The sequence below is a fragment of the Numenius arquata genome, chromosome 6 (genome assembly GCF_964106895.1).
Source record: "Numenius arquata chromosome 6, bNumArq3.hap1.1, whole genome shotgun sequence".
NCBI lineage: Eukaryota > Metazoa > Chordata > Aves > Charadriiformes > Scolopacidae > Numenius > Numenius arquata.
Window position 1 is genome coordinate 53,829,050 of NC_133581.1, and position 14,320 is coordinate 53,843,369.

Consider the following 14,320-nt stretch of genomic DNA (forward strand, 5'->3'; position numbering starts at 1 on the left):
AAGAGAACCACTTCAAAACCAGCACTTGCCAGAGGTAATGGTGGTAATATTTATACAGTAGAGTCTGTGTGTGTGAGTATACCTGTATGTACTCAAACCTTTAATGTAGCATAATTCTATGCTGCTTAGTTATTATATGTAAGTAGTTGCAGAGTATCATAAGTTATTAGGAATAGGGAAGATGCAGACGGATAAATTGTTCTTGAAATATTGAGCAGACTGGGTTGTGAGGTCTGCCATTGACTGCATGTTCTATGCAGCAGAATGTTCTGTGTACGGTGTCTGTAGACATCAGTCTGATCTCATTTATCATGTGTGTTTATAACATGCTGTGTTAAATCTCATAAATTCTTCAGCATATTAATTTTCACAGTTTTGTACTGGCTTGCTTGCCTGCGTGTATAAATACATGTCTTATGAACAGAACAAAGGAGAAACTAGAGGAAACCATTGCAAATTAGAAGGAATGATGTGTATTAGGTTTGGAAGCAATACACGGAAAGAACATTGTCAGTAAGGTGGTTCGGTACTACGTGCTGAGCTGTCTGGCTGATTGATTAGTTTGGTTTACTAAGAGTTGCCCTTTGGCTTCTGTTTGTGTCCATATGCTGTCTTTTGCCTCACATTTTTGGGACCATGGAAATTTCATTCTGTGCTTATACAGTGTTCAGCATTGTGGTGAGTTATCACTTCTTGAGAGGTGCACAGAAATGCAAAGACCAGTATTTACAAGTAAATCTAAACTTCTTCCTTTTGATACTTTTTCATATTTATGAAATAAATTTATTATACTTTTTTTCTATTGAGCACAATATATTTTAAGTTCCCAAAGTATGTGTGTGTATTAATGATATAAAATCTGTTAAGAATGCCTAAGATCATTGTAAATGTATCACGGGCATGGGCCACAACTAATACTCATCAGAACCTAGATGTCTTTTGCAGATACATGGACAATTGCTTAACTTCTGATGGTACATGCTACCTTGCATATATATTCTCCTGCAAAAAGCCATCAGGGTGATAAGGGGGATGAAGCACAAAATATCACTGAAGCACAGTGAAGAGACACTGAGAGAACTGGGTTGGGTTTTTTTGTTTGTTTTGAGAAGGTTAAAGGGAGATATGAACTAGGTGAGGTAGTTGAACTGTCTTCAAATACCTAATGGATATGTACAGAGAAAATGAAGGTAGATGCTTCCTGCATATGCATAATGATAGCACAAAAGGTAATGAATGCAAGCTGCAGTATATAATAAGAAATGTGAGGGGTTGGGAGGGGTGGGAGGATGGTTATTCTTTTACAATGAAAGCAATCACACATCAGAACAGCTTGCTCGGAGAGCAGGATTCTAGAATCTCTCTTTCAGAAGATACTCAGAACTCAGCTGGGCAAGACTCTGAGTAACCTGAGTTGGTCCTGCTTTGAGCAGCAAGATGGACCAGGCAGATAAGCTCCTCAGATCCCTTCAAACCTGAGTTGTTCTGTGAATCTGGGATTAGTTCTAAAATGTACATTCCACCACCTATTTGACTATTGGTATATAACTCCATTAAAGCCTGCAGCTCCAAGAGGAGAAAATGGTTCTGGCTTTCACAGAGATCAGTGGTTAGAGCACTCACTCAAAACCTAAACTGAAATGCAGGTGTTTCTCTAATATGGGTGCCCTAATCACTAAGCTAGACAGTCATGTTAGCTCATCTCTCTTGCTCAAATGAATATACAATTAAGTCTTGCAATCAAATGAGCAATTTTCAACGTAATGTCTGAGAGCATACTTTCCTCAGTAGCATTTCCAGTCATTTGGCCAGTCTTTTTAGACTTTAGAGGTGCCGATCAGCTCTCTGTAGGCAGACACATAAAAGTCAAACCCGAATAAGCCTTATGTCTTGAATGAGCATCCTTAATATGAACTATTAAATAGAAAAAACCAGAGGAATATATATTTTTTCCCTGTTATACTTCCTGTTTTGATATAAGTACCTTGATCTAGGAGAGGTTTAAAAATGGGGATTCTAGGCTTGTGTATGTTGATGTACTCTCAGACATCTTAGAACTGAGTAACAATGCCAGAAAGAAGGTTGTGCTGGAGACTTACAGCAATTTTTTTGCTTTAGCTTTTGTAGTTTACTGCCTAGGATGCATACATTTATGAAACTCAATCTAAGGCATCTGGTCCTCCTCTGAAGTGCATGGAGAACCATAGCTTGAATTTTTTTTTTATTTTTCATTTTTAAAATCTTGCTATCTATGTCAGCCTTGAGTATTTTACAGTCTAAATTGGACAAAGAAAAATTCAAAGATGGCAGCAGAAGACATCTTAAAATAAGAAGTTACATATGTAGAATAAATCTTTTATGTCCAATTTTTTTTAGAAGCAAGGTTGAAGAAAGGCAAGCAGGAATGAGTTCAGGAATGGATTCTGGAGACGTGGATTTGGAGGCTGGCATGTTTTTAAGTATTTGCTAAACAGGAATAGTGGTGGTACTTATTTACATGAGAAATTTCAAAATATGGACTCCAGTAGACACCTAATGCCACTCTTCTGTTCTTTTCCACTAATAAAGGACTCTGTTCTTTCTAGCTGCTGTGGGCTAGATGCAAAAAGGGGCGTGGGTATTGCTGTGCTGAAGATTGCAGCGCGGAATGGGTAGGTGCCCTGCCTGCGGGAGTGGAAAGTCAAATTAAAGCCTGGGCTGGAGCCACCGTGTACCTGGGGTGTTGGGAGTGCATCACTTGTCGATCTGAGAGGTTACTTTCTCCTCCTGGATTTACCTTTGTATTCTTTGGCACTCTCTTAGGAGAATAGATGCAAGCTTTGGATTTTAAGGGTAGCAAAAACTTCTCATCCTTCAGATCTGTGGCTTAAGCAAATTGGTGTAAAGTTACGATTTTGCTGTCTTTCATCACTTACATGGTAAATGTCATTGGGGCCTTGCTCAAAGATGGAGTTATTATTAGTGTGAGCAAAAAACCGTGTCTCATCAGTATGAAATTTGTGAGTGAGCATACTGGTGGATGAGAGGGAGCAGTGAAAGGGGATTTAACAGAGAAAGACATGTATTGGGTCAGGAGGAAGGCGACAATAACAAGTTGATGGCTCTGATTTTTTTTTTTTTTTTTCCAGCTATATTTTGAATGAATTGAAAGGGTCCCCAGAATAGTAATAGTGAGTCAATGATGACAATTATTCTTATTGTAAATGTAAAGAGCAAGTGAAGAAAAAGCACTGCAGTGAAGCCAGAAGATTTTTTTTTTTTTTAAGCATGGATTTTATTTTTAACACTTTTTAGTTCAGGAAGGGCACTCCATCAAGAGATTACCATGGAAGGCATTTAACTTGCATTATGGCAGTAAATTTTCAAGACAGGAAAAAAGTGAGATGCTACAATGGGAAATTGTAACAAAGATGGTCAGAAACATGAATAGCTGTTGGTACTTTTTTTAAACTTTTATCATCTTTTTGCCTTTTAATACAAACTTAAGACTGTGCACAATCGTCTGTTTATCAATAGAGTAGATGTACCTAAAGTATATATGCTAAATGCAGATTAATATTGTTTTCCTCTTTCTGTATTGTGTGTTTGGGCAGCATCTTCCATTTGAGAATCTTTGCTAATTTCAAAATTGACTTGTGTTTCACAATATTTGTGTGTTTACAGTTTATGTTTCATAAAACAAAACAAAGCTGTGCTTACATTATGAACTACAAAGATGTGTTTATACTTCGCAGTGCATAATTCTAAAATATAGTAGTCTCACCAGGTGTCACTACAGTGAAAAATTTGCCAGCATCTCAGCAATTACAAAAATATTTCTTCTGTTTTTCTGTTTTGAGTTATCTTAGCCTGAGGTGGCTATATAGATTGTTAGTTCAGGCTAAAGTCTGCTACTTTACAGTATGGAAAAAAAAAGTTGAGGCATCACTGTTCTTCAGAACAAAGAGCAGTTGTATCTTTAGGGAGTTGGGATGCTTTTCTATTTTTATTTTTGTGATCCAAAGTACAGAAATGAAAAGATCCAGACACTTCATCCCTACACATGAGATCATTGATATTATGTATTTGTTCTTTTTAGAAAGGTCAAGATTTGCTATCGAGATATTTTGAAAAGGGGAACAACAATAATAAATAGTGGCCAAACTTTGCAGTGCTAAGACCACACTTTGATGTGCTACTAAGACTGCATCTATGGCTGGCAGAGAGTAAACAATAACTCTGAATGCTTCTGAGATTTTTTTTCTTAAATCTTTAATAAGCTTTCATTTAAAGCAAAGAAGGTCAATTGGAGTGCCTCATTTTATGCTGAAATTAAAGGAACTGCTTCAAGGGCAAGATAAGCAAATGACCGACTCATACCTTATAAAAGAATTTGTTTTAAAAATTCTTATACTGATTTTTTTCTACTTTGCTAAGACTAATGGATAGATAAGCTAATTTCTTCTCATCCAGAGCCCACTGAAATCAATGGAAATCTTGACACTAATTTCTATACCATACTAATATTGTGATGTTGATGCTTAGAAAAGCCTGTTACAGGAATTTGTATAATCATCACTAATTTGCTAAAATGCTAATAATCACCTTGAGAGGTCTCATCTGTCCAGAGAGAGCTGCCTTAACCAGTCCCAATCAGTATGTACATATTTAAGGGAAATTATTGTACTTCCTGGAGATTAGAAGCTAAACATAGATTTAGGGATGTAGTAGTGCAGCCGAAAGCATGAGAGTCTCCTTCTTTCCACGCCTCTGCCCCCAGGTTAACTCCCTGTGGCGCTGAGTATTCCTGTCACCCGAGTGCCTTATATCCCTTTGGCTGAGTGCTCCTGTGTATTTTGGGACGGATATGATTGAACACAAATGGGCTTGATTCTTTTTTTTTGTTTCCGGCTGAAGCTACAAAACCTGTTCTGTTGCCTTTCTTGCCTTAGTGAAGGAAGCAGGATCTATATGGATCCCTGTAGCTTTATTGGCTTGCGTTAGCAGCTAATATGAAAAGGGATTATGGTCTTTGAAAGGAATTGACAATCATAGAAAGAAGTGTTAGGAAAGTCAGAAGAAAACAAAAACATTAGCCAACAACTTACTGCTAACTGGAAGCATTTGCAGTAAATGTATTTTAACTGTCTTTGAGGATTAAAAAAAATGGCAAAAAAAAAAGCGCCTAACAGCATAGCGAGAATGTATTTACAGCAAACATTTCTTGGCCTGGTTCCTCAGCTGTCATGGTTATGACTGTGCAGCAACTGCTGCTGTGGGAACAGGCTATGAGAGTATTTTCTTTGCTCTGCTTCCAGTACTCTCATCTCTCGCACAGGATTACACAGGTATGCATGTGCGTGCCCTCCTTTGCATGAAACAAACCAAATGCAAAACGTGAAACTGTTTTGCTGGATTTTTTGACTGGACAGGAAGAAATAGCAGAGAGCTCGTGGTGTCTCAAAATGGCTGTGCTGGGGCTAGAACTGAATTTTTTTTAAGATTTTTTCTTTTTTCCTCTTTTTTTTCTTTTTATCTTTGAGCTTTTGAAGGAAATTGTTTTGGAGTTAAGGTTTCTCTGCAACAAAGTTCAGAACTTTGTGCTTAAATGGCATCCAGCTTCATTCTTGGAAAGAGTTGGTGATTTACGCATGTTCTTAAGTGTTTGCTTAACAGGAATACAGGTAGTAGAGGAATTAGGAAAAGAGAAGGCACTATTTGTATTCTTTTCTAAATAAAGCTTCCATTATTTACTTTGAGACTTTTCAAAAAATAGTAGATAACTAATGCCACTCCTCTACTTTCTCTATTCTTCTCCACTAGTAAAGGACTCTCTTCTTTCTTTCTAGCTGCTGCAGGCTAGACGCAAACAGGGACATGGGTATTGCTGTGCTGAACATTCCAGTGCCAAATGGGTAGGTGGCCTGCCTGCCGGAATGGGAACTTAAACCAAAGCCTGGGCTGGAGCCACTGTGTACCTGGGATGGTGGGAATACATCCCTTGTCATGCTTAGTGGTTCTTTGCCCTCCTGGTGGTATCTTCTGACTGCCTCAGCAGTCAGTCTGACCTTCTGGCAGTGCCTTAGCGTAACAGGTGCAGTGTCGTAGAGTGCTGAAGTTTAGAGCTTGGTGTGGAATAAGTGGAAATTAATGGTGTAAGTGAAAGTTGGTAGGTTCACTGGCTGGAAATGAACACTACTGAAGATGTTGAGCAAGCGGGCTATTAGGAAGGGCCTGTGGGACGTGTCTCACTTTATGTCTGTCCTGGATTTTGGCACCTAATTGTAGCCGGTATTGGGCAGCTCTGTGGAGCTCAGATTTGGAGCCAAAATCAAGTATCTTCTGTTAGGTGCCAAAACCTTTCTTTTGGTTTAACTTGACAGGCTTATTCTCCGTTCATAATAACAGCCTGGGAAGTTTCCATAACCATTCAGCCAGGACATGGGAGCTGCGAGTTCAGTTACTTTCTCAGCTTAGCATTTAAGCGTATATTTCCCCCTTCCCAGGAGGGTGCCCTGAAATCACATACAGCAGTCAAAACCTTCTGCTCTACAGACAAATCTGCAAGATTTCTGGGGCTAGGACAGGAAATTCAGATCTGATCTGAAGTCTCAGCTTTCCGGGTTTATACCTCAGCTACTGGCCTTATGTAGGATTCTGGTTGCTTCTATGCCTTTTGCATTCTTGGTTGTACAGTTGCCCAGGTAAATGCCACCTGCCTGAGAAATTGAAACTTACACCTTCCAATTCATGGATAGGTTCTCTCATATCTGTATTTATGATATTAAACAGCCGCAATTAAAACAGCAGAACCATAGGCATTGGTTTTTGTGTCTTTTTGGTTTTTGTGGGGTTTTTTTTTCAGTGGCCTTAGCTCACCTTTGTGCTGGATTCGGTGTTGCCACTGGCAGGCATATTAGAGCATGCCTGCTAGATTGGGCCTGTGAGACTTGCTCCTTTCTCACAAATGTGTCTGTAATTAATGGATCCCAAATGGGCTTCTGGTTGAAACTTGTGCTCAATGGAGATTTTGGTATTTCCTTTCCTGAGTGAAGATCTTTAGGAGAATTTTTAGGGTTGCTTCTGAATGCGTAGGTGGAGCTTACCCAAGCTGCTTTTTTAAGCTTGCTTTTTTTTCAGCATTTCTTTTTTTCCTTCTCATCAAAACAAATGTCGAACCACCCCCCCAACATTGATATGTTTTTTCGCATTACAGAATAATTTTACTTAGTAAATAAACTATGAATGTAACTATGTAAACAGCTTTTTAAAACTAATATGTTAAACTGATTGCACGTAGTTGTTTTTTTTAGTAATTCAATCTGCATTCTTACTGTTAGAAGCTGAAAGACTGATCCTTCACTCACACCATCCTCCCATCTCTTTTGCTCCTAGAAAATAACTCCAAGAATAGCAGCAGTTTTTATACCAGTATTCTTTGTAGAAAGCGATTATTTCTCACATACCAAGTGATTGACACAAACGTAAAGTAATTGTGCTTAAGGTGCCAGAGATTAGTGTATGTTTCTTTTTTCCCCTCCCTAACAAAGAAAAATCTCCACTTTTCTGTCCTATTTATGAAGCTGCGATAGATGTTTCTCCTCTTGTAGTGTTTTGCTTCATCAACAGTATGTTTTAAAATAAGGAATATGTTCTCCCAGCAGAATGATGCCTTTGGAATGCAGCTCTTTTATTATGCAACTCAAGTGGGTGCCCATTTTAAGTCTTTTTTCTGCTAGATGTAAATAGTTTTTTTCTGTATAAAAACCATGAAGTAAAAATTGGAGCTAAATAAAAGTCTAGGAAGCAAATAAACATATGAAGACCATCCCTTGCTTGGCAGTAGTCACTGAATGTCCCTGAAATTCATGGTATCAGCAACTTCAGCAAATTATTTTAATTAGATTTAGAATACAAGTAACATTTTTAATTTATTGTTGCAGATTCATATCTGAGGATACTGGTGAATGCAAAAGCATGGTTTTGTGGGCACAGCAATTATTTTGGCAATGTGTATGTGATGCTTTCACAGATTATCTGTTGTCTAATTCATAGTAAATGCTCTTCCTACTCTAGGAATAAGACCTTCAGTGCATCTTTAAATTGTGGGAGTGTTATGTGTGCAACTGCAAAATGTGTACAATATTTAAATTGTATTTATTTTTACACCTTGTCAGTGTCTTTAGTGCACTTCCTGTGTTCCACTCTTTGTAAGGACAACCTTGTAGTTCTTGATCCTTTCTGACCTAAAGACAGTTCTTTTAACAGAGAACATACACCAGCATCACAGTCACAGTCCCATGGTCAAGAATCCCAGCAAGTCAGTGATCTGCTCTGTTTGGTCTCGCACGTGTTCTCACTTACACTCTTTATTTCACACTCTTTTATCCTCTTGAATCTTTCTGTGGGATTGAAAGGGTCTGTATTTTGTGCAGCCTTGTTGTGACTTCTTGTTTCTTTTTGGGTGTATTGATTGTTGTGCTCCAAGGTAACTCAAGCAGACTCTGCAATGCCGGTTTCATTAGCAAGCATAGACTATTTTGTATTCGGTGACCAGGGAGGATATGCTTGTGAATTTTAAGTACAGAAAGTTTGGAGGATGGAGTTTTGTCCATATTCGTGAAAAAAAGGTTGTTTAAAAAAAAACCCAAAACATTTCGTTGTTGAAAATTAATGTTTCACCTCAAGGCTACTTACCCTGAGATCTGATAACATCTCAACAGACAAAAAAAACAGGTCCCATATTGAGATTTACTGTCTTATGGCCACAGTTCAGTGATCTATATCTAATTGGTTCTATTCCAATTTTTATATTGCACAGTTTACGGTAATATTGGAGGGGTTTCTTCAGCAGCATCTTAAGTGACTTGAATAACATCTATCATGTTATTTTCTTCTGTAATCCTTTTTCTGAAAGCCTTAGACTGTCCTCTGTAGAAGCTCCATTTTCTGTACAAAAGTGTGTTATACATTGTGCTTGAGAAACAGAATTTTCTGACCTTTTTAATTTAATGATGTTTAGTCTAAGCACTAATTTAAAATCAGTGTCTCAATGATGCACATGAAACAATGTCTATATTAGTGGATTGGTACCCCAGTAAGGAATTTATTAATTTTCTCATTGTATCAGAATATGAACTGAAGTTTAAAGAAGTTAAGTGACTTATGAAGAGAATTAGGGACATTGCCTTCCATTGTGTAGCTTAAGCATTCGGTCTTAAACTGTACATTAGCTTTAAACATTATTACAGAAATATTGGCTAAAATATGTATGGGGGTGGGCTTAATAAGCTTCTCTCTTTTGATATTTGTTGCCAGCACTTGTAATATTTCCTTCTGTTGTTACTGTAGAGAAACAACTGGATCAGACAGCATATATAAATTATATGAACTTAAATTGGGTCCTGATAATACTGCCTTAAAAATGTGTTGTTGTCTTTGCATTTGATAGCTAAACAATGCTGATGCCTTTGTATATTAGTAGGTAGAACTCAAAGAGAATTTATGGTTTAGATGATGTGCTTAATGTAGCTGCATGAACCTGGCGTTTAGTTTAATTAGATGGTGTGATGTTAGCCCGCTTCCTTCTGTTTTGTTTACATTTATATTACTTTAGTTTTGTGCTTAAACTTGTTACTAAAAGGCATAAGAACAGAAATTTACCTAGTTCCATATTTCTTTTCCAGTCATCATTATTCAGCAGCTGAACTACAGACAGTTCTGTATCATAGAACAGGGAGAAAAAAAGTATTTCTGAAGAAAAGCTTCTGCAAATTATGTAGTGCAGACTGTTTGTGGGCCAAGGGTAGAGAGCAGCAGACCAACAATCAATCTCAAGACGGACTACGTAATAAAAATTTACTTCTCAAAGTGTCGTCTTTTATGGAACAAGTGCTTTGAGCCCCTGAGAAACGGGAATCTCAGCTCTCACATGCTCTTTGTAGTAACAGCTTGAACCTAGCGGAAGAGTCTTTTATGCGCAGTAGTGCCGATGCAGTCTCCCATCGTTGTGCTGGGCAAGCACAAAAGTATTCCTTTCCAGCTGTCTCCAGAGGCTGTCCCCAGGCTCCTGCAGCCATGCTGGGCTGCCCCACAGCTGTGTGTCATCTTCCCTTCAGGCTGACACAGCATTGGCTGGGCTTTCTCAAGTTGAGTAGCAGCCCGGTGTTGAGTGCCTTCCCTCAGACTCCTGGAATGCCCCGGTAGAGAATAACCTCTTTATTCTCGTGTTCTGGGAGTTGTTTAGTTTTGTAGGTTGTGTAGGTGAAGGTGACAGAAACTTCAGGCTGCTGCATTTGCCTTCAGCTCTTAACATTATTAAAAGGCATCAGGGAGGAGGAGGCGGCGGCCAGTTTCTCTTTTGGTGGTTGAATTGAACAGGACTCTGGCTTTGTTCCTAGGCACTTATTTCTAAAAGTTACTCAGTCTATATTGAGAAAGAGTAGGAGAATTTCCTTCTCTTTACGGAAATCTTTGGAGGAAACTGTTCTTATGCTTTACCTCAATTTCTCTCTGAACTTGGCAGAACAGGCTGCTCAGAAATACTTTAGATGGAATTTGAGTCATTGCAGCACATCTGTTTTTCATGATGTTAGATTGCAAGTCTTTGAGATTGGTTAAGTATCAGAGGACAAGTCAAAGGGGCAGTCATCTTTGTTCAGAAAGTATTGAGTTGTATTAAGCACTATGGAATATCCTGCTTTGGTTTAAATAGTTATTTCCCTATCAGAGATAAAGTTCCCCTAGGGACTAAAAATCTTCCGGCTTATGTCTGGGGAATGTCTCCTTTCCTTACCAAATATTTGTGAGAATAAATAAAAATATTTTTTTATTAAAATGCCATGTTTCATTATACTATTCCTAAATTACCTGGTTTTTTACCATCATGAAACTCATTTGTTCCTGATGTCTTTATATGCTTAAGCAGAATCTTTAAGTAATTTTTCAATGAAATATTTTTAATTATTTATCTTGCACTAACAGATGTAAATAGGCATGAACAGTTACGTATTCTGTTAACAGCACAATTTTTTACCTTTATTTTGTTCAGTTGTTTGCCTGTATTAATTCATCTGTATGTACAACCAAGTAGCTAGGAAGAGGGGGATCAGGCAGGGACAGACCCTAAGCTGCCTGCAGTCTCGCTCTTAGTGCTTTTCTGATACTGGTGTTCAGAGCTTGGCTGGCTGTTGCCAAGTCTGCACCTGCAGTGCTGCTTGATTGAAACGCTGCGTGTATTCCTCTTAATAAGAACAAATAAATAATATCTTCTGTTATTTACCAAACACCAGGATTACTTAAAAACCACAAGTAGCAATCCCTCTTCTGTGCTAATATTTTGTCATTTCTGCCTCATGCACAGAAGGTGCTCAGGCTTCATTCCTCAGCAGAAATGCCATCTGTATCTCTGTGCTTCACCTCAGGTTTAGCTTGCTATTTGGAACCCTTACTCAAAATGCATATATGGTACTTTGATTATGAATCGTCACATAATCAGAGTGATTGATTAAAGTAATTTACATAGAAGCATTCGTGGTGCTTCTGAGCAAGGGAAAATACACAGAAGCACGTGGCACTTAATTACATTGCTTAACAATAAATGTCAAGTTAAACCTTTTTAAAAAAAGATGAATGCTATACTTAAGGAAAGTGCAATTACATTTCTATGGTTTGAAATGTTTTACACACTGTATATATTAGAGGGGCAAAGATATTAACACTTCTGTATATGCAAAGGTGCTGACAGGTTTCAGATGGTACAAGGCAGGCTTTTGTAACCGCTGTCCGCTTATTGCTTGCAAAGGGAGCTCGTTTACTGCAATATGCTGTTAATCTGAGCTCATTTACTTGTATGCAACCACATTTGCATACAGACACACATGAGGACTAGTGGTCCTGATTTGGTAAATTGTTGCATATAAACAGGATTTGCATTCAAATTAGTGTTTTATATATCACAGCCTGATTATACGTCCCATTTTAATAATGTTGAATAATGGCGATAGTAGATTTCAGAAAGACACTCCTCTGATTCTATGTTCCAATTCTAAATTTAATTAAAAATGTCTTTCCTCCCTTTTTTTCTCCTTTGCTGAAATTTAGTAACAGACCTGGAATACCTTCTCCCATTAAATAGTGTGTACACTTCTATAACAAATCATTATACCTTCCAAATTACATTCAATAATTTGTTTAATAAAGACTGTCATACTGCTTGTGGGAGGGTAATGGAGGAGCAACTGAACTGCACAGTGTTCATCATCCACTTCTCCAGAATAGACGAGAATAAAAATAGTCTACAGAGAGAAATGGGGTGAGGTGCAGAGTTCCCCAGCCTAGGCCTGAGCAAGTCCCTGTGTCTAGAAGACACTGTTCACGACTAGGCAAAAACACTAGCTCAGTTCTTTTCAGCAATTATAGCTATGTCATTGTGGTTCAGCTCTCCATTCTCACCCTGAATTACAAATGAAAAGGAAGAGAATAAAATTGTGAGGATAATTATTTGACTCCATCCAAAATCAAACCTAAGGTTGGTTTTAACGAGGAGGGGTTTTCCGATGTGGTTTGCCATCTGACTTCCACCAGTTCAGCGCCACAGGAGTGGCGTAACTCCAAAAGGGGTGTGTGGTGGGTAGTTCTCACATATTTTCGACGCTTGCGCACCTTGACATTTCACTGTTGCCTTTCAGAATTGGTGTGACAAAAGCTGGTCTTCCATCCTACTCTGCACAGCAGCAACACATCCTCTCTACTGCTGCTGGGGTAGTGTAGCTCCTCCATTTTTATGTGTTCAGATTTATAAATATTATAATGGAGTACAGTTCATTTGATAGAGACAGCTCATTTCTTTCTTTTCAATCCATAAATTTGAAGAAAATATATGAAATAAGGCGGTTTCAGTGCCATAAATTAAGTAAAGCGTTATAATCTAATTGCACTATGTGTTAACAGTGTTTTTCCTGTTGCCTAGCAATGAGATTTACCATGAGATTCACCATGTGCTTAAGATTCCATTATTAACTTCTGTTTTCAGAGGTTTTGCAACTTTAATAAAAATCATTACTCATAGGACAATCTAGAAAGTGCATATTGAAAGGTCTTTTTGTTGTTATGGGGTCACTTACTAAGAAAGCTTGAGGCAGAAAAAAGCTCTGGTGCCCTCTGATTTCTGTACCCTTTCTGCTATTCTACTATACATGGTAAATGTTCGAAAGGAACTTCTCAAGCAATAATTGTTTTGTGTGTTTTTGAAGCAGTAAGCTATTTATAAAAGTGTTCTTTTACTTTAGATGTTCTACATAATGTTTTTACCAAGGCAGCTACCTCTGCTTAGAAGAGTAGCAACTGCCTTGTGCTTCCCCGCAAAACTGAACACCTAGGAGACAGCTTGAGCACTGGCCTTTGAGGTCTTGTCCGTCAGTGCTCCACACAGCAGTAGAATAGGTCTGGATTTGGCTTCTTGGGGAGCCGTAATGCTTGCTAGGTAGGAGGATCACATGAGCTTGACGAGGGAGACTAGTGCTTGAAGAGGTTGGAGGAGCAGAACCTCTGGTAAGAGTGAAAAGAAAAGCTATAGGACAGGTCCAGAAAGTCATCTTGTTCCACAAGAGGAGCTAGCTTAAAGTTATGGACCAGCAAGTATGTGCAAAACCAGACAGCTTTTAGCTATGGGAAGAAAACAGTGCATTTATTTTTTATTCCAGTTACCTCTGATAAGAGTGGGGTTTGAATTAGCTTGCACTACTCCATGAGGCAATGCTCTGCCTAAAAGGACTTGAAGTTGAACTTGCGGAGAAAAGGGCTGAAAACCACTCTCAACACCCAAGTTTTTTCAAGAACCAAGTTTTTTTGTTAGACGGTGATTGGAAAATGTGTCAGAATGATAGTAGTGCTGTGCCACTCAGAGTTGTGTCTCAGGACTGCATCTTACTGCAGGGCAGAAAGTGAAAAAACTCTTTATTCATAGTTTCTGTAGAAGTAATTAAGCAAGGAAAATACGATTCCTGGACTTGCACATTTGGACTTAACAAAGGATGTCAGGTACAACCTTTATGAAACTATGGGGGGAAAACAAGGTATTTTGAGTTAATCCTTTTTAGAGTAAAACCCTCTATATCTTAGCATTTCAAAATGGTTGTGATTATTATGAAAGATTTAGTTTTGCATGTTGAGATTTATGCACTTAACTATTTATAGAGGATATGCCTGTTCAGTTGCGAATCTTTACGGAGCTTGACTTTACTCATGTTGGAAACTACTGCTACTTTTAAATGTCTGTATAATTTCAGTTTGTCACCTTTATAGCAGTTAATTTTTAATAAAGAAACAGATTTAAAGTTCA

General features: G+C 38.2%; 1 protein-coding gene across 5 annotated transcripts in view; it reads left to right on the forward strand.

Moving 5' to 3' along the window:
* The window catches only part of NUBPL (NUBP iron-sulfur cluster assembly factor, mitochondrial), an 87,525-nt gene that overhangs the window by 38,504 nt on the left and 34,701 nt on the right, over nucleotides 1-14,320 (forward strand). The window lies entirely within an intron of this gene.